The sequence below is a fragment of the Terrapene carolina genome, unplaced genomic scaffold (genome assembly GCF_002925995.2).
Source record: "Terrapene carolina triunguis isolate 2854851 unplaced genomic scaffold, T_m_triunguis-2.0 Scaffold42, whole genome shotgun sequence".
In the NCBI taxonomy this organism is placed as follows: Eukaryota; Metazoa; Chordata; order Testudines; family Emydidae; genus Terrapene; species Terrapene triunguis.
Genome location: NW_020664393.1, coordinates 19,306,896 through 19,307,200, shown reverse-complemented (window position 1 = coordinate 19,307,200; position 305 = coordinate 19,306,896).

Below are 305 nucleotides of genomic sequence, written 5' to 3'. Positions count from 1 at the left end.
AGTCACCTGACACAGCCGGGCGGTCACTCACTCACACAAGCACCGCCGCCACGCTCTGCACACGCAGGGCAGGGCCGTGCACCCTGCCCCGGCACACGGCTCCGCCTGGGCGGCTGTGCGCACCGCCAGCCCCCGGCACTGGCACAGGGGCACTGCCACACTGTTCACGCGGAGCCAGCCCAGTCACACACCCCCCGTCACTCACAGACAGGCACTGCCACACGGAGCTGTGCCCCAGGCAGTCACACCCACAGCCTCCCCCCTGTCACTCACAGACAGGCACTGCCACACCGAGCTGTGCCCCA